This window comes from Podarcis melisellensis (genome assembly GCF_964234715.1).
Source record: "Podarcis melisellensis genome assembly, chromosome: 10".
Classification (NCBI taxonomy): Eukaryota; Metazoa; Chordata; class Lepidosauria; order Squamata; family Lacertidae; genus Podarcis; species Podarcis melisellensis.
The window spans coordinates 63,236,946-63,260,948 of NC_138542.1; the positions used below are offsets into that span (position 1 = coordinate 63,236,946).

A 24,003-nucleotide genomic window follows, 5' to 3' on the forward strand; every position below is an offset into this window, starting at 1 on the left:
GACGAAAACCTCTGGGGTGGGTGTTGTGAGGGAGGTGAATTCTGGGACCTTTTTGTCTAGGGAAAAAAAGCACCAAATACAGATAGAGATATACAGGTACAGATGTAGGCATTTGTGCACAGTTTCCATTTCTGCCTTGCAATTGCCATCACCTGACAGGTTTCCAGAACTCACCTAGTATTTGTAGATCATGGTGGTCCATATGCATGCAGAGGGCTTCTGTTGATGCATCTGGAGAGAATCCCATACATTTTCATTGCAGGACATTTCCGTACATTGATGGCCTCGAGCCAACGCAGAGCAAAGCACAGCTACTATGGCATCACATTGCAGCTATTTGGGTGGGTGCAGGGTTACTAGAATAGCTATTGTCATAACCATGGGGGCTGGGTCCAAGGAACTGCGCTTCCAGAATACATTGTGTAAATTAAGTACATTTGCATAAATGTTTGTAATTTGCAGACTTGGCAGTAGAACTGGATGGATCACTAGTTCTTGTCTGTGTCTCTTTTCCATATTTTCACCCATAAATCTGTTTCATCTTGTTTCCTCATTAAACTCTCTCTCTCTCTCTCTTTCTCTCCCCCCCCTCTCTTTCTTTTTCTCTCTCTCTCTCCCCCCTCCATAAATTACACACAAACACACAAATGCTGTTAAATACATGTTTTAAAGCATACATTTTCTCCAAATACACACTTTTTAAAGACCTCTCCTGGGGCTTTTGAGTGAATAACTGTCACAGTATTTGGAGAAGTGTGAAATCCAACAATAGCTATGTACCGATCCACAAATTATTCTGGGAGGTATAGCTCTGGCCTGCTCGTATTGGAATGGACGAATAACGAATTCCTCCAACATCCCTCCTTGGCAGTCCATATTTTATTTTATTTTTATTTATTTTTGTGTGTTCTAAGAATATATTTAATACTGTTAATTCTGTAGCCCAAAATAAAACAAAAACAAGCTATGATGATCCCCACAATAAGGCTTAAAGCATAACACATTATTGCCTGCCTGAAATTCAAATGATACTTCAATTATGTAAAAATGTTTGCACAGTGAAGACTGTCTTTTAAGTACAAGGCCACCTTTTTTTCCCCTTCTGCAAAAAATAGGTCTGCATTTCTGCTTCTTAATAGCCACTTTCCTTAGCCTAGATTGTCTATAATAATAACATCTGTATCTTACTTTTAAGTATCCGGAGGGAGTGCTCTCCACCTTTGCAGTAAGGTAAGCCAGTATTAGCCACCTCCATATTGCATATGGAGGTACCGAAACTGAATGCTTTGCCCAATGAGTTCATGGCAGAGGCAGTATTTGAACCAGGGGCTTCACGATTCACAGCTCAGTCTTTTAGCCACTATGTTCTTATCTATGTTAAGTGCTCCACTGTAAGCCCTACTGTTAGGTTGTGGGTGAACATATCAGACGACACAGTAGATTCTTCAAACAGCTCTTGTTTATTCACAGGCCCAGAACAGAACTGGGCTGAAGTGTTCAGCCAACCTGCTTATATAGAGCTCAACTACAAGGCAACAGTAACAACTTTCTGTAACTATCCAAGCACTGAACGTCTCTTTCAATTCCTTATTTGCATATGTGGACCTGAGTGAAAACTATCTACAGTATCCTCCTCCTGGCCCAGGGTTAGAACTTCAGTACATAACACCTACCATTCTATCAATCTTTGGTTCCTGTCTCCATTGGAACTCTGTGTGCCATTATTTAACCCCCGATATGGTGTTGCCTTTGCCCTGATTTGCAATTATTGCTTTAGTTGAGATTCCTGCATTGCAGTGGGGTTGGATTAGATGACCCCCAGGATCCCTTCCGACTCTACAATTTGTGGTTCTATTATTCTGTGTTTGACTTGGTTCTGCTAACGTTCACCTGGCGGTTGGCCTCTGCTCCTCCCAGGCGCCTCCGCTCTAAACTCCCTTTATACCGAGACAGCCTGACTGATGAAGGTATCACAACTCTCTCCCGACACCTCTGTGATTATTTCAGAGCACCTGAACTTTGCTGAACTTGGGTAAACACATCTTTAATTTATATTGCATGCAATTATTTTTTTATTACAGCTGGAGTGCTAAGTGTAATCAGGTGGCTATTGTATAATTTAAACTCCAGGTGATTTTTATTTAATAATAATAGCTTGCGTTCCTATAGAGCCTCGCATCCCCAAAGGGATCTCCACAGCACTTTGCCAACTTAACAATCAAAGACGTAAAAAGTAAAACACTGATTATAATTAACACAATCTAAGTAAGCCGGGGCCTGTTCCTGCTGCTGCTGCTGCTGTTTATATTCAAAGGGATGCCACTGAATTTAATGACAGGAGAGCTGGACTGATGCGATTTTACCTAGCTTGGGGGGGTGTACAGAAACCCCCAACACCCCCACCCCATTTTGCTTCTCTAATGTGTTCTTTGTGAGGAAGAACCTCACATTTTACACCAACATTTTGCCATAGATTAACTTTGGTGATAGCTCAAGTCCTGGACCATTTCAGCATCGCCCAATGTATAGTGAGGAACCTGCGACCCTCCAGATAGTATTGTTGGACTACAGCTCCCATCAGCCGCAACCAGCATGGCCGATGGTCAGGGGTGATAGGAGATGGAGTCCAATGACATTCAGAGGGCCACAGGTTTCTCTCCCCCCCCCCCCAGTTGTAAAAGGTTTTTCACCGATTCCTGGGCAAATCATGATAGTGGTGAGAGGATGGTGGTGAGAGGCAGAGCACATACATAGCATGCTTTACCTTGCCTTGCCTGCCACCACACACTGATGTATTCTCTTGGTCCTGGGAACCTGCTTGTTTATTTACTATCCTTTTATTTTTAAAGGGGCCCTGATCATGTAAAGATTTCTGCAGGTAGAACTCAAATGCAATGAGGGATCTTGGGTGAAACATGAAGTAGGTGCCCTCTTTGTAACATGATGTATGGAATTATTGCTTGGGGGGTGGTTGCTTATTTTAATTGTGTTGTGTTTTAATATGCTGTAATCTGCCCTGGTTTAGAAATATTTCTCTTCTCCTTCTTCTCATAATATTTTAATTATATTATTGTCATACCTTATGCTAAGTTTGCTTCAGGTTGAACATTTTCAGGTTGTGTCACGCGGCGACCCGGAAGTACCAGAAAGGGTTACTTCTGGGTTTCACCGCTCGTGCATGCGCAGACGCGCAAAATGACATCACACGCATGCGCAGAAGCGGCGAATCGCGACCTGCGCACGTGCAGACACGGGATGCGTTCTGCTCATGTTGTGAATGGGCCTATGGAACGGATCCCGTTCACAACCAGAGGTACCACTGTATAGTATTTTTGCAGTTGTTAGAATCAGAGAAACATAGAACTGGAAGGGGCAATTGGGGTCATCTATTCCTTTTTTAAAAAATAAATCATTTTTATTGATTTTCCAATAAAAAACATCCAATCAACATATCCAATCACAATCCAATTGAAACAAAAAACTAAAATTAAAAAGACCAAATTATAATCCAGATTGTAATGATTGATTTTTCGGGGCTCCCCATAGTCTGGACCCCCTATGGGGGGGTCGCCTATTCCAATCCCCTGCAATGCAGGAAACTTTTCCCCAACATGGGGCTTGGAGCCACGACCCTAAGATTAAAAATCTTCTCCTCAACCGACCCAGCTATCCTAGCTGCTGTTATCATCACCGTTTTCACCTGATTCAGATTGTAGTGAGTCCCATGGAAGTAACCTCCAGTAGCTCTGAAGTGGGGATACACATTTCACAGGCACCAATGTTTTCCCATTAAATGTTTCTCACCACCACCACTGGCTTTGGCCCAGCCCTGTTATTTTTCAAAAAGGCATGACTAGAACTGGAATGCCTGGTTGACCGGGCTGGCCCTACCATTAGGCAGAGCGGGGTGGCTGCCCCAGGCAACAGAATGCCATAGGCTGATGGCAGAGACAAGATGAGGAAAGGCAGAGCTGTGTGCACTGCATGGTTTATGCTGCAGCCACTAAGTTCCCATGCTGTCCTCAGGCAAGGTACAGCCTGTGACGTTAACATATGAGAGTGCTGGAGATGAAATAGTTAAACAAGTTACCCAATCAGAACCCAGGGGGTGGAGTCAGAGGGACTATAAAACTAGCTCTGGGAGGGGCGAAGGGAGGAGTTTGTTGGGAGTTGGGTGGTTGGTTGGAGTGGGAGTGAATTGAGATAGAGTCTGTGCATAGGTTGAGTTAGTGTAGCGAAAGAAGCTGAGTCAGGAACAGGAGCTAGGAAGACAAGTAAATATCTGAGAGATGGTTTAGTGAGTGAGAGCAGGTAGTGTATGTTATAGGTCTGGATAGGCACCCCAGGATTGTAATTGACCGATACCATTTATGAAACCAGATGCTTTTTAAACTGAAATAAATAAACAGAATTTTTTTGTTCCAATTTAATCCTGACTGAACTTAGTATTGTCCCAGGTAGGGCCTGGGTAGTGGCAGCGAGAAATAAAGTGGTGGTACAGGGATCAATAGATGGTGAAACGTCCGGGGACCCTGTGTGATCGCCACACTGTCAAACCTTGGTTCCCTAACGTTTCAGCTCCCGAATACTGAAAACCTGGAAGTAAATGCTCCAGTTTTCAAACTTTTTTGGAAGCCAAACATTCGACGTGACTTCCACTTGAGTGCAGGAAGTTCCTTCAACCAATTGGAAGCTGTGCCTCAGTTTCTGAACGGTTCAGAATTCGAACGGACTTCCAGAATGGATTATGTTTGACAACTGAGGTTTGACTGAGGCAGCAACTTCTGTGTATGGAAGTGGACGCATTCGTTTGTCCTGCATGTTAGGCATCAGACTGTCTTGTGCCTCAAAAACTAAGAATGGGGGAAAGAAATTTAGTTTGCATTCAAAAGCCAAGCTGCCTAACTTTCCAAAACATTAAGAGAAACAAAATATTGCCATCCTGCAAAATTCGTACTTCTTCAAATTTTGCAACGCAGTTCGCCAGCCAAGTAATGTGTACAAAAAGGCATATACTCTGGTAAAGTCTGCACAAAATGCATACATCAGTGAAAACAACATACAATAATGCATTATTTTAGGGGGAAAGGCTTTGCGAAAATGCCTGTATTAGACCAAATTGCACAAAAACAGGAGGCGTATATCAGGAGGAATTTGTACTGAATTTGTGAATTTTTATGAGGACTTCTGAAATACTGCAGATGGATGTAGAAATCAGTTTAAGATTGGGAAAGCTTGAGAAACTGAGAGAAACTGAAATTGACAGCTTCACCCATCGCTAGTGAAAAATGAATGTGAGATGTGAAGCTTAAGGGAACCAGGCAAAGGGCCTTCTCGGTAGTGGCGCCCTCCCGTCAGATGTCAAACAGATAAACAACTATTTGACTCTTAGAAGGCATTTGAAGGCAGCTGTGTTCAGGGAAGTTTTTAATGGTTGATGTTTTACTGTGTTGTTAATATTTTGTTGGGAGTTGCCCAGAGTGGGGTAAACCAGTCAGATGGGCGGCATGCTGTTGTTGTTGTTGTTGTCAACTGAGCCCTCATTAATTCTCAGATTGTGTTGCTTCGTGTCCCACACTATGCACCCCCAAACCAAGCCTGTATGGAACCCCAGCCGTCAATTTCAACCCATGAATCCCAAGCAAAGTGTTGGCAGCATCTCTTCATAGATGTCAAACATTTTCATATCCATCCTGTTCAGTTAAATAAATAAATAAATAAATAAACCCAGCAAAATCAGTACCCTAAGAAGGTAATGAGGGGTGTAGTTTTTCAAGCAGGCCAAATAATTCAATCATAAATTTGGATATGAGGCTGTATGCACCTTGCCATTTAATCCAGACTGACCTTGTCTGGGGGAAACCTGTTTGTAAGTAAAAAACCAAAACCAAAAAGACTGATGTTGGTGTGATATCTCAACAACTTGCTTAAAACTTAAGTCGCTTTCAGGAAGGAGCCTGATTTCACATGTCGGACTCTTTGTTTAAAGACTGCATAAGTGCTTTTCAGAACAGCAGTCTGAAATCAAACAAAATGGGTTATGGATCAGAGCTATCTACGTGTTAGATCTGACATGAATTATGGAATCAAGTGCCATGGTTCAGGAAGTTTCGCTCTAGACCACTGTGCATTATTTCATAGCAAGCAAAACATTCTGAAAGAAAAGGTGGCGCTTCTTCGCAGATGGGACTGTGATTCAAGCCTGTCTCTAGAGGGCAGGCAAATATAAGATAGGCATATAAGGTAGCAAGTGAATTTCCTGAACAGAGCCAGATCTCTGTAATTGCATATCAGATGTAAGTGAGTTTGTCGACTCCCAGAGTCCTGAATTACTTTACAAGGCAGTGAGGGGAAGGAGTATTTGCTGATCTGAGAGGGAGGAGGAAGCAATAGATTGTGTGTGGAGAATTTGTAACGGTATACCAGGGAGATTGCCCCTTAAAACGATAGAGTTGAATCCAGATTAAGTTAATTGAACACATTCCCGTTGAAACACATGGAACTTCAGTTAAGTCAGGACTAATTTGTCCCGTTGGTTTCAAGTGTGCAATTTAGGATGCAACGAGTCATCAGTAATCCCTAAAAGCAATCCTCTTATTTATGTTTTTGCAAGTTCTTTGTTCTAAATTGGCTGCAGTTCATTTCTGGGCCCAGACTAGTGCTTAAACCCTAAACTACAGTGGTACCTCGGATTAAGAACTTTATTCGTTCTGGAGGTCCGTTCTTAACCTGAAACTGTTCTTAACCTGAGGTACCACTTTAGCTAATGGGGCCTCCCACTGCCACCATGCCACCACCACACAATTTCTGTTCTCATCCTGAAGCAAAGTTCTTAACCCAAGGTACTATTTCCGGGTTGGCGGAGTCTGTAACCTGAAGCGTCTGTAACCTGAGGTACCACTGTACTTTATCCCCAAGTATCTGAGAGACTGCATCCCTATAGGCCCTCCCCTCAGGTGTTAAGATCAGCAGAAGGGGCACTCTGGATAGTTCTGCAAACTCAGAAATTTGGAAGTGGCCCAGGAGAGGGCATTCTCTGAGGCAACTCCTCAGTTGTGTAGTTCTTTTCCTACAGAGGTACATTTGGCACCTTTACCAACTGTTGTTGTTTTTTAGTCGCTTAGTCGTGTCCGACTCTTCATGACCCCCTGGACCAGAGCACGCCAGGCATTCCTGTCTTCCACTGCCTCCCGCAGCTTGGTCAAACTCATGCTGGTAGCTTCGAGAACACTGTCCAACCATCTCGTCCTCTGTCGTCCCCTTCTCCTTGTGCCCTCCATCTTTCCCAACATCAGGGTCTTTTCCAGGGAGTCTTCTCTTCTCATGAGGTGGCCAAAGTATTGGAGCCTCAGCTTCATGGTCTGTCCTTCCAGGGAGCACTCAGGGCTGATTTCCTTCAGAATGGATACGTTTGATCTTCTTGCAGTCCACGGGACTCTCTAGAGTCTCCTCCAGCACCACAATCCAAAAGCATCAATTCTTCAGCGATCAGCCTTCTTTATGGTCCAGCTCTCACTTCCATACATCACTACTGGGAAAACCATAGCTTTAACTATACGGACCTAGCTTTCAGCAAATGCTGAAGATGTGCCTCTTAGCTCCAGCCTTTGACACTGTGCGTTTTTAGAACTCACCCTATTCCCACGACTATGGTTTGTTTAACTACTTTTAATTCTGGATGTTAAACCCTGGCAAGAGAGAGGCCCTGGGGGTGAGTGGTTCCTGCGCCAGAGAAATGGATCAGTTGTCTGTTCTAGATGGGGTTGCACTCAGGAGTGGGTTCATGGCCTGAGGCTGCTTTTGGACTCATCTTTGTCACTCGGTGGTCGCAAGGACAAGGAGTCCCTTTTCCAGCTTCAGGAGATGAGGCAGTTACGGGTATGCCTGGATCATGATAGCTTGGCCACTGTGGTCTTAGTACCCCCAAGACTGGATTACTGCAATATGTGTTCATCAATACCAAAGACTGATACAACAGGTCCATTCCTATAGAAACAAGACCACGAGCACCTTAAATCGCCAAAGAAGATGGAGTTCAGCAGCATGGATCTCTTTTCACTGAGAACAAGTCCAGAGTTGCACTTATTAACCTAAATGTGTGGAGGAACCCACAGTCCAGTCACCTTCCAATCATTCAACATAACACATGAAAACTATTATTGTCCTTTCATTTTTTAAAAAAGAAAACTGATTTTATTTTATAAAGCAAAAGGGAAATATATCCTATGACAGTAACGACGACAATGCATTAGGAAAAAGCAACATTTCAGGAAAGGAAAGAGGCTCTATCTCTTCTTTGTTTACGAAAGCGTGACACTGTTGAAAAGAAGCTGCTAGTTTCACACTGTCATCCGCAAAACTCATGATGTGCCTACAAGCAAAGTGCAAAGAATGTCTCATTTGTTCACCCAGGGGGGGGGAGTAGTGCATGGTCAGTGGTGTATAAATGGCTTTGGGTTTAACTCTTTGGTAGTTTTGTTCCCATCCTTGCAATCTCTAGAGGCGAGAATGAAAAAACCCACCAGCGTGAATAATACAGTCAGATGGGATGCAGGTCCTCTCTGCTTATTTTTCGTTTTTTGTTTCGCCTTCCCATAAAGAGTTTGAGGCAGTTTAGCATTATGCTGTACTATCAGCCGCTGATTTGTGTGCCTGCTGAAAGATCTCTCAGCTTTCAGGCTTGCTTCTGGTCAGCCCCACTTTAATCAGCTGGCAGAGCCATTTTATGCCAATGTTGCCAGTTTATCAACTGGGAATCCATGAGTCAGGGTGTTTTCAGAGTGCCCCATCCAACACTCTCTGTGCTCAACCAGCTGCCATCTGGCGGCCTTTTTTTAACAGCCAGTCCAGGGGGTGCATCTGTATGTCTGCTTCCTCTTCCTTTGCCTCAGGGTTGCCCCTTGTAGAATTCAGCAGGCAGGAAGATGGGGACAAAACTAGACTGAGCTGAGACTGCCTGTCATTGGCTCTTCTGCCCTATCAGCCACACGGTAGAGAAACATGCAGTTGGGAGATGCTAAATTGTCCTGCATCTGTAGCTTATCTTCCTGTGGTCTGTTGCCTCCCTTTCTTCCCAGCTGGATTCCAGCATCAGGAATGAAACTTGTCAGCAAGGCAATGGAAGAATTTGTCGGACCTTACATTCTTGGCAGAGTTTTGAGTTCCATCAGATACTGGGTAATTGATGTCTCCCATGGTTACTATAGCTCCCCTTTTTGAACATTTGGAAAGCTGCTGTAGGAAGGCAGAGTAGTGGCGCCCGCCCTGTGGAACGCCCTCCCATCAGATGTCAAGGAAATAAACAACTATCTGACTTTTAGTAGACATCTGAAGGCAGCCCTGTTTAGGAAAGTTTTTAATGTTTAATGCTGTATTGTGTTTTTAGTATTTTGTTGGAAGCCACCCAGAGTAGCTGGGGAAATCCAGCAAGATGGGCAGGGTATAAATAATAAGTTGTTGTTGTTGCTGTTGTTGCTGTTGTTGTCGTCATCCAATTCTTCAGTCTAGCTTGGAGGTCTATAGCCGACATCCCCAGTAAGGTCTCTGTCATTTCCCTCTCCTAAATTTTTTACCCATATGCTCTCAATCTGCCTTCCATGCTCCAGGTCATGGATGTCTTCACAAGCCTACACATCCCTTGCATATAATACTACTATTGTGAAATTGCTTTGAGGTGCTTCTACAGGAAGTGATTCATAAATGGAAACAACAATAATAACTCTGGAGAGGCACAAGAGCCCTGCCCTCTCTTGCATCTGGCCACTCTTGATGAAGCTGATGTGCATGAGCACAGAGGGATGGAGAACCTTGCATCAAATATTCTGCCTCCCTTTCCACTTTGTGCCTCCATAGATCAACAGCCCTTAATAAGTCTTTAGTGTGTGCCTTTGTAAGGCATTTGGAGTTCATTCATTTTGTTTTCATAGAACAATTGACCATTTAACTCATGGGTAGGCAAACTAAGGCCCGGGGGCCGGATCTGGCCCAATCACCTTCTCAATCCGGCCCACAGATGGTTCGGGAATCAGCGTGCTTTTACATAAGTAGAATGTGTCCTTTTATTTAAAATGCATCTCTGGGTTATTTGTGGGGCCTGCCTGGTGTTTTTACATGAGTAGAATGTTTAAAATGCATCTTTGGGTTATTTGTGGGGCATAGAAATTCGTTCATTCCCCCCCCCCAAAAAAATATAGTCCAATCCCTCACAAGGTCTGAGGGACAGTGGATCGGCCCCCTGCTGAAAAAGTTTGCTGACCTCTGATTTAACTGGTAACATGGTGTCTCTCTCTCCCCCCTTTCTTCTTCAGTTTCAGAAGCAAATGAGGATATAAAAGACAAGAGTGGTGGAGTGGTTAAGAGACAGTGGTCAAGCTGGGAAGCTCAACAGGTAAGTCTTGGATTTTCTGCTTTCAGAAATGTACTTTAGATTAAAACTAGGCTTGGGCCTAGTGGGAAAACCCCAAATATTGGAGCACCTATCTCTTCAAGAAGAAAAACCCAGCCATTTTAAATTCCATGTGCCTTATTGAAAATTGTCCATTGCTTAACAGTGAAAATGAGAATGTGGGGGTAGATGGTTAATAGAACAAGAATGAACCAGGCAAGTGGAAGTTATAGATGTAAGATTAGGTTCCATTCTGCATGTTTTGAATGTAAGCAAGGAAGTCACAAAGGTTTGGGGCTTGATCTTGTGTGATCCTTTGTTTAGATCTTGTTGTCCGTGTTTGGTTGTGTGGCTCATGGGAACGTTTTTCTTTCCTTCCGTGGTACAGATTTCCTCTGAACTTCTTATAAGCACACACAAAAAAGGATGTTTATTAAAGGCTGAAAATGTATGCTTTGACTTCATTGACTTTCAGTTCAAGACTTTAGCATGGATCAGCTTCTTCCTTCATGCGTTGGCTGGATGTAAAAACAGCCAACTCAGTTGGCTATAATGTGGAAGGGAAATGACCTCTATTGCACCTGCTCTACCTCATTCAGATTTCCACGCATCAGTCTTGTTTTTAGTTGTCATGAGTATGTATACTACTTTTGCTTAGCTCATGGTTCCTGAAATATGGAACATAATCTACCAAGTCTGGTCTTCAGATGCAGCAAGAGATGCCTGATTTGTCTCCTGGAGCTGAGGTTCCCAGGAAATATAGAGAAACAGGGTCCTCTCAGGCTCAGGGTCCTTCCTCATTTCTGCCTTCTGTCCAGGGCACATGGGTCCTTCTTAAGCAGCTGCAGGGGAGATGGGGTAGAGAGTACCCAAGCATTTTCTCAGACCATGGATGGTTCCATCAGGAGTTGACAGTGTGCAGTATTTAGGGGACTCTGGTTCATGAAAGCTTGTGCCGCATTAGATTTGATAGTTTCTTGAGACTGAGGTGCCACAAGACTCTTTGTTCTCCTTGTTTTTACAGCGGAGGGAAAGGAGTGAGCTGTTTTGTGTGGCTGGTGGCACACAAGGAGGCAGGCAATCCAGTCTAGCAGGCACCCTTTTCAAAATGCGTTGGACAATGGTGCGAATGCCCATGAAAGTCATTTCCCAATGATAATTGAAAACTTAGCCATTTCAGAATGATTTGCCCATCAATTCTGTTTGTTTCACTGTCTGTGCCTGTGCGTGCAAATTGTGAAGAACGCTCTCAAACGTATATAATTTTCATATAATCCTGTACATCTGCAATTTAGCTTCTAATTTGTTTCTTTGTAGTATTAAGCAGAGACAGTGGTTTATTTTTTAATGACATAAAAAAAGGTTTTCTCTCCAGGGGTTTTGACCCGTGTGGCAGAAAGAGCTTGTGTTTCTTTTTCATCATCAAGACAAAGACTGAATTCTTTCTTTTTGTTAAAAAAAAAATATGAAGTGATTAAAGAGAAGAATGTTTCCCCTGAGATAAGATACATTCTTTGTTTTTTCTTCTTCCTTGTTTTCTTTCTCTCATCTGTATGTCATTTCTCTTTGTCCTCCCACCCCACCCCCAGTGTGGACGCCTTCATTTTAGGATGCTTACCACCGTGGTTATAAATATAGGAGATCAGGATCAGGACACATAGAATTAGTCATATTATTCTGCTTGCCATATAAAGACTCAGGAACTCAGAAAGAGAGCAAAATCTAAGACAGGAACACAGGAGGTTTGCAGAAACTTATCTTGCAGACAGGATTCCTCACATTTGTGTTATGCCATCAGCTGGGATGGAGAAATTGTAGCCTTCCAGATGTTGTTGGCTACAACTCCCATCATTCCTGACCATTGACCATGCTGGTTCAGGCTTTGGGCCAACTGAAAATATTTTGCTGAATGAGGTGAAGGACAATATAGTATGTGTCCTCCTGGTTCATCCGTTTCTCATACAGAGGCCTTATGTTTGTATAAGAAATGACTATCTAATGTAGCTCTTTGCTGGAGATGTGATACGGACAATGCTTCTTTGAAACATATGCTTCTAATGTGTCCCACACTTGCTAAGTTTTGGGAGAAAGTGATGGACTATAGAAACAAGACACTATGGGAAACTTAAGATTTCCAGAGGTGAATATGCTCTTGAACTATATACCTATTATATGGAAATTGACAGCAGCACGGCGAAAATGGATTCTACACACCCTAATGGTGGCCAAGAGACTGATACTGATGAATGGGAAGAATAGAGATTCGATTCTTCTTAAAGAATGGCTTGACAAAATGACAATATTGGCAACACGTATGAATGGGCAGCTTATGGACACAGACTTTCTTTGGATAAATACAATGATATTTGGAATGAGTTTATTAGGTTATTGACTTAATAAGAATATACACATCTGAGATCCAGCGCCGAGGGCCTTCTGGCGGTTCCCTCACTGCGAGAAGTGAAGTTAAAGGGAACCAGGCAGAGGGCCTTATCGGTAGTAGCACCCGCCCTGTAGAAAGCCCTCCCACCAGATGTCAAAGAGAAAAACAACTACCAGATTTTTAGAAGACATCTGAAGGCAGTCCTGTTTAGGGAAGCTTTTAATATCTGAAGGACTATTGTATTTTAATATTTTGTTGGAAGCCGCCCAGAGTGGCTGGGGAAACACAGCCAGATGGGTGAAATATAAATAATAAATAATCATATATTTATTATTTGTCCTCACTCACTTTTTCTCTTTCTCCCCCCCCTTTTCTAATAACATATTGATATACAGAAGCCAACTAGAGTGGCAGTTAGATCTTACTTCAGCCCTAGCAACTAGTTAGGCAAATCAGGCAATGTGGCACACGCTGCTCTAACTGAGGGATACAGCTGGGACTTGGGAGCAGCAGCATTTGCCATCTGATGTGGTTGCCTTCTTGTCTAATGGTAGGGCTGGCCTCCTGGAGCTGATGGGAGTTGCAAGTCCAGCAAGATCTGAAGGGCCACAAGTTCTTTGTCCTAAGCTGGAGTCATCAAGGTCATGGAGCAGATACTGCACCTCCCAAGTGTGTTGCACCCTTAACCATCCATGGACCAAACTAAAGCATTTTTGGAAGAGATACTTTAGTAATGAGGGGACCACCTGCCTTCCATAGTTGATATCAAGGGGGCAGATGGTACAGCTGTTGCACATGTTCGGATGTGGATGCACAGACACACATGGGGCCTTGGCAATATAATATAAAAACCCTCCAACTATCCACCCATCTGTTGTTAACATCCCTCCAGCATTGGCATCCACCAACATTTCCTTGCTAGCAACATAAGATACAGTTTCAGTGGCTCGTGACTAGTTCTTGTGTTCAGACGGAGCCTCGTCTCAGAAGAGATTGGCCCTATCGCTCATCTTTCTCTTGCCCGTCTCATGGGATCATGGCAACAGGCAAGGAAACATTTGCTTGCATTTTTGTTTTTTTTTGTTTTTGTTCTGCATCATGCTTACTTGTTGTAGCATTCCGAATCTCTTGGACAACGTATTCGCATCAGTGAGTTATCTTTCATTTTATTTTTTCACCGGCTTCAGCTCTAGAAATTTTTGTAGTAGAGCCATATCAATGCTTGTTGCATCAAAAGTAGAGGATTACCACTGCTGAACACTCTGTGTCAAGATGCTGTTGTGAGGATCAGAAGCAGCTGGTGCCTAGCGGATGATAGTTTTATCCACTTTAAGCCCTACCAAGGGTTTACCATATGGCTAGGCCTATGCTATAGCATACTTTGCATAATGGTTAATCCAACCTTTCCTTCTGGCCCCTGCCCTTTTTTGCAGCAAGAAATACATTGCTCCTTTATCTCTGAAGTAGACCAGCCTAAATTTCTCCTCCTTCTTTAACTCTTAAACCTCACATTCTACTCCTCATAGGAAGGGATCCAGGGGTCATCTAGTCCAACCCCCTGCAATCCAGGAATCTCAGCTATAGCATCCATGACAGATGACCATCCAACCTCCACTTAAAAACCTCCAAGGAAGGAGAGTCTACAACCTCCCAAGGGAGACTGTTCCACTGCCGAACAGTTCTTACTGCCAGAAAGTTTTTCTGTATGTTTGGTCAGAATCTCTTGAAGCCATTGGTTCGAGTCCTACCCTCCAGAGCAGGAGGAAACAGGCTTGCGCTCTTCTTCCTCCTTGATTTTTGAAAGGGAGGATGATCCCTCCACTTCTCTTTAACATGAGAGCAGCCTTGCTAGATCAGTCCAATGATCCATCTGTCACGGCTAAAAATTGGCTGCTTTTTCTTTAATGCTAAAAGAACTAAGTCAGCATGAGTCAGCGGCCTACAATGACTCGTGCAACCTTTCACCAAAATGTACCTGTATATATAGAGTGGTCAATGTTAGTGTCGGGTGTGGGTTGGTTGGATGGTAGAAAGCTGGTTGCGTTTGGTGTGTGTAAAAGCTGTCGGTCGTGGTTGGAAAAGAAGACTTCTTAAGGATAAAAGCAGCAATAGTCTGCAAGAATACTCTTTCTCAAAGGCTCTTTTGTGCCACCTAAGGTCTGAGGACTAGGCAAAGGAGTAAAAAGGAGGTCAGAAGCTTTTCTTTTTCAAACACTGTCACCATCTAGCCTGGCATCCTGTTATCACAGTGGCCAACCAGATGCCCTGGTAAACCCTCATGCAGGGCCCAGCCACAAGAGCCCTCTTCCCTAGTGTGCTCTCCAACAACTAGTATTCAGAAACATCACTGCCTCCAACCATGGAGGCAGGCGTGGCTACCAGGCTTAGTAGCCATTGATAGTTGTGTTGTATTTCCAGAGAGGAAGGAAGTCACAGGCCGTATGCACGCAAAATGTGCCACCACACTTAATGACTGTGTCAGTGCTGGGTAGGATATCTTCTTCTTCTTTGGTGATCACTCGTAGCTGAATAAGATTGTCTTCCATAAACACGTTTTTAATAGTGAGTCCGTAAGTGACTGTGGAGGCCAATTCTGGATCCCCACGCCCTTCCACAGTGGGGACATTGGTTCCTGGGTGGGAGTTGATCATGGTGTGGATTTGCCAAACGTGCCTTCCTCTTAGCACGTTTCTCCCTTGTGTCCTGAGTTTGAGTGTCTTCAAAGCACATGACACCTGTTTTCCAATTGGAGCGCTCGCAGGCCAATGTTTCCCAGTTGTCAGTGTTTCTACTACATTTTTTAAGACTTGCCTTGGGACAGTCTTTAAACCTCTTTTGTTGACCACCAGCATTACGCTTTCCATTTTTAAGTTCGGAATAGAATAGTTGCTTTGGAAGACGATCATCAGGCATCCACACAACATGACCAGTCCAATGAAGTTGATGTTGAAGAATCATTGCTTCAAAACTTGTGATCTTTGCTTCTTCCAGTACACTGATATTAGTTTGCCTGTCTTCCCAAGTGATGTATAAAATTTTCTGGAGACACCGTTGATGGAATCTTTCGAGGAGTTGGAGATGGCGTTTATAAGTGGTCCATGTTTCACAAGCATACAGTAAGGTTGGTAGTACTATAGCTTCCCTATACAGGGCTGCCTTCAGAATTCTTCTAAAGGTTGTATCTCCTTGGCTCAGGGGTCACATAACTCCATAACCCTCCAACGTTCCTCTAATAAAAATAGGGACATCCTAAGGGAAAGCGGGACATTCCAGAATGAAATCAGAAACCGGGATGGCTTCTGTAAATCTGGGACTTTCCCTCGAAAATAGGGACACTTGGAGGGTCTGTGACCTCTACCTCTTCTGAAGCCACACGGATGCTGGTGCTAGGAGGAGGTCAGATAGCCACTGCTGGCCTGATGACTGCTACTGATTACACCCCCTCCAATGCTGTGGACCAGACTAATTCCAAGCTGACCAGACTAATTCCAACCATGGAGAAAGAGCATAACCATCATTGCTAGTAGCCATTGAGAACTTTGGCCTCCATGAATGTGTTCAGTCCTCTTTCAAAGCTATCCAGGTTGGCCCCATGGAGTTTTGCATACAGAAGGTCACAGGTTCAATCCAGGCAGTGCTGAGAAAGATTCCTTATCTGCAATCCCGGAGAGCTGCTGCTGCCAGTCAGTGTTGACATTATTGAGTTAGATGGACAATGATCTGACAGTATACGGCAGTTTCTTGTGCTGGAGTGAAATGAAGTAAATTAGAAGTGGTTTGGAAGAATATCCTCCGTGTGTGTGTGTGTGTGTAAAAAACTTGGAATAACTTTTCCCTTAACTTGAATATTATAGTCTCATTGGTCATAATCTCACTTTCCATTCAAATAACTGAAGAGCCTATATATATATATATATATAATATGTTACACTGTTATTTCCTTTGAAGTTAAGGTCAGGCTGTTTCTGTCCTTTTTCCCCTGCCTCTGGCAAATCTTTGCCTGCTTAGAGGATGATCCTTCATATTTTTAATAACTTCTGATATATATATAAATAATGGCAACTCAAGAGATCAGCTTACTCTTTGGCCATGGGAAAAAAAATCCTCCTCTATTTCTTATTCCACGTCTCTCAAAAGTGGTTATCCACATTGTTAAAAGGAACAGTTTTCCCCGCCCCCCATCTGAAATCCAAAGAATGAAGTGTTAATCTTACAGTTTTGCTTTGTAAGTCATTGGGGGGTGGGGGAGATTGGAACAGAAATGTCAATTTTTTAAAATAAATAAATAAATGCCAAGACTCCTTGGATTCTAGCGCTATGAGCGCAGGGGAGAGAATAACTTTTTTTCTATCCACTTTCTCCCCTCCGTCTAACATGATTCCACTTCCCTTACTCACCATTCGTTCTCTAAAATTAAAACCCCCGAACATGGTAACATCAGGCTTGCTCCTTACTTTGTAACACAGAGTTGGTCTGCTAATGAGCCTGGAGCCTGAAGCCAGCTCCCCATAGAGCGCGTCCTTGGGGATCCTGCCACCTTCTATTCTGTTGACACGACCCAGCCAGCATAGACATTGCTGAGACAGGAATGTGAAGATGCTGGGAATGTGGGCTTGGGAGAGCACAACTTCGTTGAGACTCTGTCCTGCCACGTGATGCCCCAAATCTTCCCAATGCAATGCCTTATTTTAGGGGGACTTGCTTTAGGGAAAGAAATTTCCACAAGAACACTGGTGAGTTTTCACAAAGACTTGCTTCTTTTTCATTTCAAATACTGAATTCAGGATTGGGAAAAGGAGAAGTTGAGAGAAATTGAAATTGCCAGATTCCTCTTTCCCTACACGGGGTCGCCCTCAGCACCAGAGAGTCTGCCCATGGTAAGAGTTGGACCATGGGTAGGCAAACTAAGGCCCGGGGGCCGGATCCGTCCCAATCACCTTCTCAATCCAGCCCACGGACGGTCCGGGAATCAGCGTGTTTTTACATGAGTAGAATGTGTCCTTTTATTTAAAATGCATCTCTGGGTTATTTGTGGGGCCTGACTGGTGTTTTTACATGAGTAGAATGTGTGCTTTTATTTAAAATGCATCTCTGGGTTATTTGTGGGGCATAGGAATTTGTTCATTTTTCTTCAAAATATAGTCCGGCCCCGCACAAGGTCTGAGGGACAGTGGACCGGCTCCCTGCTGAAAAAGTTTGCTGACCTCTGAGCTTGGACCATGTAGTCTCCCTCCATTCTATGTTCTCCTTCTTGGTCTGTGGTTCCATTTCTTTTTGGACTGCAGGGAAGCCAGAGAGAGAGAGAGAGAGAGAGAGAGAGAGAGAGAGAGAGAGAGAGAGAGAGAGAGAGAGAGAGAGATATTGTCTTCATACTAACAAGAAAGAGCTGGCAGCATAATTCCCGAGGCTTTGCACAAACTGAAGAGATTTCAGTATTCTTTCTTTTCCTTCCTTCCTTTTTTCTTTTTGTAGAGAACACATCTATTGTGAACACAATTATAAGCTTTCCTGCTTAAATCTGACCCATCAGAAAGACGTGCTGCCACCAGTATCATTAGCAAGTAAAGTGTTGATAACACTAGTCAAACGCACAGCAGACTCCTGGCTCTTTCGGCGCCTGGACTAGCTCCCAATATTAGGAACGGGGCTCCGGTTGCCGTCACTTCTCCTGTGCTAACATACGCCCTGCCATTAGCAGTCTGAAGGCAATTTTAATAAAATACATAGGCCTGCCGAGTTGGCCTCAGAAGATAAATAAGCAATGCGGAAAAGAAGCTTTTGTTTAAAAGTAATTATTTAAACTATGTATTACAGGTAATTTCCCTCCACCAGTAAAGCAAAATGCTATCAGAATTTCAATAATGTTTTTGTGTGTGTGCGTGTTGCTTATCTAGATAACACGATATTGTCATTTCAGGGAGCTTAAAATGGCTGTTTTATTTCCATTTCTGTCAAATGGGAGGCTAAATAGGGCCTGAACACACATTTAAACATCATTTGTTTGTTAAATTCTGGGGTGGACGGTTCTGTTTTCCTGATCCTTTTTATGGTAATGCAATGATGGTTGTTTCATAAGCCTTTGAGTTGATTTATGAGGCCAGGGGAGAAGTGTTGGCCAAAAGAGCAGCTTTGCCCCCCCCCCTCACATCGCGCAGGCATAACACCTTCAGGTTTAATAAAAATATCATTAAAGAATTTTATCTTGTAGTAAAGTCCAGTCACGGGGGTACTTTAAAGAGTCGGTTTATATACTGGGAAGCCACAGAAACAATCATTTCTCTTGATTGCATTCCTCTCCTCTAAAGAAACAAATATTTCTTTCCAAAGTCAGGTGAAGATGTGGCTTTATGTTCCCCATTCTATCCACATGCCCTGCAGGGGCTGACAAAATTTTGCAGCTGAAGGCCCCATTTCCTTCCAGTCTACTTTTTTGGGAGGCCACATGCCTGGGCTTTGAACTTCTAGGGAGGCCTTTCTCTCAGTCCTGCCACCTTCTCAATGACTTTTGGTGAAGACATGGGAGAGGGCCTTCTTGGTGGCTGCTCCCAAATTGTGGAACTCCCTCTTATGGGGGGGGAGTGTTGGGTTAGGAGCTGGGAGACCAGGGTTCAAATTCTTGGGCCAGTCACTGTCTCTCAGCCTAAACTACCTCACAGGGTTGTTGTGAGGACACAATGGGCAGGGGAGCGTCATGTCAAGCTTTGTGGAATCGGCTTCCTCCCCCCGTGGCAGTAGAAAAGGAGATTAAATGAAAGGAACATCTTACCAGTTAGAATATTTAATAATCACAGCAAGAAAACAAAGAACCCGTCTCCTAGAAATGGCGGTGCTCCCAGTTAAGGTTCACACCCCCTCCTTCCCTATTAATCCACGTCATTCCTACGTCTTGTAATCTGAGCTTGTACCCTCTGTGCTTTCTGTTCCCAGACTTTCTGAGCTCTTTGTGACTTTGGGGAGGGCGGTGGAGGAATGCTTTCCAGAGACTGTGAATCTGTTAACCCTCTCTCTTCCAGTGTTTCTTCTCCTAGCTCTTCCCTACTCAGTATTTCCCAGCTTCTGCCTTCTAAACTATGTCCCTCTGCAAACCACTTTTCCAAATTTATACTGTCTTTCTGCTCCTGGATTCAGGATAAAGAGGAGGGGGTGGCTCTTACCATTCCTCTTCAGTCCAGCCCTCCTCACCATGGTCCCTGACAACATCACTTTGAGCTCCTTGGAGAGAACCACCCCACAATTTCCCCCCCTCCACATAAGCAAAATAGTTGCCATTTTGTTCCTATGGGATGAGGTTGGGAACAGCAACAAGTTCACCATCAGCTGGGGATGCCTTGTACCACATCTGACCATCGGTCTAGCCCATCAGTTTGTCAACACCAGCAGCAGTGAACACATGATACAGCATTGAACACATGATACAGCATGCACATACCATTTGAATGGCCATATCCATCAACGCGGACGCAGGTGGCGCTGTGCGTAAAAGCCTCAGCGCCTAGGGCTTGCCGATTGAAAGGTCGGCAGTTCGAATCCCCGCGGCGGGGTGTCTCCCGTTGCTCGGTCCCAGCGCCTGCCAACCTAGCAGTTTGAAAGCACCCCTGGGTGCAAGTAGATAAATAGGGACCGCTTACTGGCGGGAAGGTAAATGGCGTTTCTGTGTGCTGCATTGGCTCGCCAGATGCAGCTTTGTCACGCTGGCCACGTGACCCGGAAGTGTCTCTGGACAGCACTGGCCCTCGGCCTCTTAAGTGAGATGGGCGCACAACCCTAGAGTCTGTCAAGACTGGCCCGTACGGGCAGGGGTACCTTTACCTTTACCTTTTATCCATCAACTGGGGAGGAGGCCGCGTTAAATTTTTTACTGGGGGCTGAAGAGACCTCAGCTCCTCGGAGTTGGCTCCTATGGGAAGCTTCAATGTACCAAATCAAACCTTTGGTCCATCTAGTCCAGGCATAGGCAAACTCGGCTCTCCAGATGTTTTGAGACCCATCATTCCTGACCACTGGTCCTGTTAGGTAGTGATGATAGGAGTTGTAGTCCCAAAACATCTGGAGGGTCGAGTTTGCCTATGTCTGATCTAGTTCAGTATTGTCTCCAGTGAATAGCAGCAGCTCTTCAAGTCCCAGGTTTCAGACAAGAAGTTCCCCAGACTTACCTGGAGATGCTGGGGATTGAATTCAGAACTTGCAGACCAACCATGTGTTCTACAAACTGAGGGCGTCTTGCTAGTAAATAATGATGCACTCACCGGTTCAATTGTTGTTTGTGTACTGATGGAAGAGGACTTTGCCTGGAGCCCTCGACATGCAACTTATTTTACATAATTTTTATTGTTCTTGTAACAAGGCCAATGAATACAAATTTGACATCCTTCCCCCCCCCCTTTTTTACGACAACGATGCTGAACACTCAATTACATATCACATATATACCCTGCTTAGAACCTCTTTGCGACTAATAGCCTAGCTGGCCCTGTGGGAGATATTGCCAATACACATTGTATTAAATTTAATATAATCCTGCAGCATACATTACAGTTTACACTGTTACTTAAATTTAATTTGTATTAGGATGATTCATGGTTTGCAATGACCGCGGCAGAAGAATACCAATGGCGAGTTTAGTACAGTTTAGCACCGAGCGATATTTCGGGAATAGATAAATAAAAAGCATAGCTTTTCTGACAAACGCCTTTGGCGTAATCACGGACAAGTAGGAATGTGACCCGTAACAGACAATGTGAAAAGGCTTGTGTTTGAACATCCTTTTCTAAGTTCACAGTTTTCTGTGTCTACTCCAGTCCATATTAGCTTCAAGCACATGTTTTGATGGTGGAGAAAGCTCCGGGCATTTTGGATTGTTATTATTATTTTTTTGGTGTGTGTGTGAGAGAGAGGAACCGTTCTTATTTGCAACTCTGAATATGTTTAGCCGCATGGGGCCGTCGCTCAGCAATTGTGTCTGTAAGTGGCCAATTTCTACCCGACCCCCAACCCTCCCCCCCCAGCCCCGATCAAGGGCAGATGAAAGGTCATGATTAAAACAGTGATTTGCCTTCAGTTTAACGTAACAGTTAGTCACTGTTTTATGCCAAGATGTCAAAACTCTATATTTTTTTGTGTGTGTGCATGAAAAGAAAAGGAAATTATAAGTTCTTGAAAAATGTTGGCAATTTTCCCAATGGCAGTGTTGAAATTTATTTTAATTATTGTACTTGTCTCGGTTCTTAGCGGGGGGAAAAGGAGGGGGGAATAATTTGGTACAGTATTATGTAGCTAAGGATTAAACAATTAATGGTGAGACCCCCGAATCCTATTAATACATTTGGATTAATTATTTCAACCGTTTGCTTTAAAAGTCAGTGGCTGGGGGTTGCATCCATTTTATTTTGTAGTAAAAACAAAAGCAATGGCTTTCCCCGATATGGATGAGCCATAGATGCAAGGGATGAGTTTGTAGGGGGCCCATGAGTCCCACATCATAAGAACATGAGAAGATCCTGCTGGATTAGGCCAATGGCCCATCTAGCCTATAATCCTGTTCTATATAAACGTGCTCTCCCATTTTGTGACTTCCAGCAACTGGTATTCAGACGCGCTACTCACTCTTACTATGGAAGCCAGTCCAGAGCCTTCATGGCTAGTAGTGTAGAGCCTTCATGGACAGCACTCTCCTCCATGGATTTGTCCAGTTTTCTTTTAAAGACATGCAAGTTGCTGGCCATCATTGCCTCCTGTTGAAAAAGTACTTTCTTTTATCTGTCTTGAGGCTTCCAACATTTCGCTCCTGTCAGGGAACTGCCATCAGGACAGGGGCGGGAAACAGAGGGGCAGTTGTCTTACAGGGACCTCAACGTGTTGTGTGTATGGGTCAGGGGGCTTTAGAAAAATACTCTGTGCATGCTGTGGCTCCAGGCCTTCTTCCCCAGCACAGCTGTTTAAAAGCAGGTGCTCTGATAATTTGGTTTCCAAAATGTAGAAATCTACATTTCTGTATACTGAGATGGGGAACCTGTTGCTGTCCAGATGTTATAGGACTCCAATTCCCATCAGCCTAGCCTATATAACCAGTGGTCAGAGATGATGGGAGTTGTAGTCCCACAAGGTCTGGCTGGCCGTGGTTTCCCCATCCCTGCTGTAGCCAAAGAGCAAATTCATCCCCTGAGTGTGGATTTTTATGTACCCAAAGCATACACAAGATGGAAGTGTCAGCAAGCTTGTGGGAGGCCAAAAACATCCTAGTGGGGACTTAGGATGCTCAGAGGGCACAGCAAGTTGGGGTGCAGTTAGAACTGGGGGTAACGGAAAACCTTGGGGGAGAGGAAATGGAATGGAGTATTCTGGAAGGAGGCATGGCTGGCTGGAACCCAGAACAGGAATGCTACACACCATAACATGTTTATTTTTGTGGGTTCTGCTTGTTCTGTCTGAACCAGGGTTTTTGCAGAAGCCCTGTTCAAGCAACTCATGCAGAGTAGAGAAGTCATTCAGCCACCAGGCTGGCGAGTCCTTCTGAGTTCTTCGATCTTTGCTATAATTCTCTGAAAGCAAGCTAATAAAAGTTCCTATTGACTTGCACTTGTGTGTGCTTTAAGCATTTATTTATAGTCTACCATCAGCAGATTAAAAATCAATTAAGGACCACAGAAAGAACCCAACTTACATATTTCTTCTCTCTTTCTTTTTTCCTGGTAAAGATTTCTCCCCCTAAAAGATTTTACATTAAATCTTGCTGCTAAGCATTATTGAGGATAATGAGCCAAATGCACTCAAACTCTATGTGTCTTTAATGCCACAGAAGCCCATTAACGTATTGAATTGGGATGTTTTCTTCAATGGAGTCCTAATGTTATCAACAGTCCCACTGAGTGAGGTTGCTCATAGGGAGAAAGAAGGCTTATTTGCAATGAGTGCATCTATATAAGATGCAGCTATAAGCTGGACCCTTTGATTTCATTGACTACAGATACAGGTAAAGGTAAAGGGACCCCTGACCATTAGGTCCAGTTGCGGACGACTCTGGGGTTGCGGTGCTCATCTTGTTTATTGGCCGAGGAAGCCGGCGTACAGCTTCCGGGTCATGTGGCCAGCAGGACTAAGCCGCTTCTGACGAACCAGAGCAACGCATGGAAACACCATTTACCTTCCCTTCAGAGTGCTACCTATTTATCTACTTGCACTTTGACGTGCTTTCAAACTGCAGGAGCTGGGACCAAGCAACGGGAGCTCACCCCGTTGC

At 44.0% G+C, this 24,003-nt stretch overlaps 1 protein-coding gene across 3 annotated transcripts in view; it reads left to right on the top strand.

Annotated features, from left to right (window-relative positions):
• SOX5 (SRY-box transcription factor 5) overlaps positions 1-24,003 on the top strand; it is a 749,551-nt gene that overhangs the window by 185,700 nt on the left and 539,848 nt on the right. For 2 of the 3 annotated variants that reach the window (XM_081926958.1, XM_081926960.1), the window contains one exon: positions 10,308-10,387. The gene's annotated coding sequence lies outside the window, so the exon portion shown is untranslated. The remainder of the gene's footprint in view (positions 1-10,307; positions 10,388-24,003) is intronic. The other variant, XM_081926959.1, reaches the window with a different exon arrangement.